This window comes from Priapulus caudatus, unplaced genomic scaffold (genome assembly GCF_000485595.1).
Source record: "Priapulus caudatus unplaced genomic scaffold, Priapulus_caudatus-5.0.1 Scaffold167, whole genome shotgun sequence".
NCBI classification, from domain to species: Eukaryota; Metazoa; Priapulida; class Priapulimorpha; order Priapulimorphida; family Priapulidae; genus Priapulus; species Priapulus caudatus.
In genome coordinates, this window is record NW_014577228.1 from 56,018 (window position 1) to 56,732 (window position 715).

The 715-nt window shown below is 46.9% G+C and overlaps 1 protein-coding gene across 1 annotated transcript in view; it reads left to right on the forward strand.

Annotated features, from left to right (window-relative positions):
- The window catches only part of LOC106806535 (protein strawberry notch homolog 1-like), a 47,918-nt gene that overhangs the window by 41,696 nt on the left and 5,507 nt on the right, over positions 1-715 (forward strand). The gene's annotated exons all lie outside the window — the stretch shown is intronic.

A 715-nucleotide genomic window follows, 5' to 3' on the forward strand; every position in this document is an offset into this window, starting at 1 on the left:
ATACAGCTGATACAGATAACACAGGAAATACAGCTGATACAGGTAACACAGGTAATACAGCTGATACAGCTGATACAGATAACACAGGTAATTCAGCTGATACAGGTAACACAGGTAATACAGCTGATACAGATAACACAGGTAATACAGCTGATACAGGTAATACAGCTGATACAGATAACACAGGTAATACAGCTGATACAGATAACACAACAGGTAATACAGCTGATACAGCTGATACAGATAACACAGGTAATTCAGCTGATACAGGTAACACAGGTAATACAGCTGATACAGATAACACTGGTAATACAGCTGATACAGATAACACAGTTNTAACACAGGTAATACAGCTGATACAGATAACACAGGTAATACAGCTGATAGAGGTAGTACAGTTAATATAGCTAATACAGGTAATACAGCTAATATGGCCGATACAGCTAGTCCGGCAGTCACTCAGCTAGTCAGGTGTGCAGGTCAGCAGGTGGGTGTATGGTAGGGTGAGTGGGCGGGGAATGAATCAAATGAGCAACCCCCTCAGCTAGGTAGGTTGGCAGGTGGGCAGAGTGTATGGTAGGGTTGCCAGGTGGGCAGGGTGTATGGTAGAGCGGGCAGGTGGGTGTATGGTAGGGCGGGCAGGTGGGCTGGGTGTATGGTAGGGCGGGCAGGTGGGCTGGGTGTATGGTAGGGCGGGCAGGTGGGCAGGGTGTAT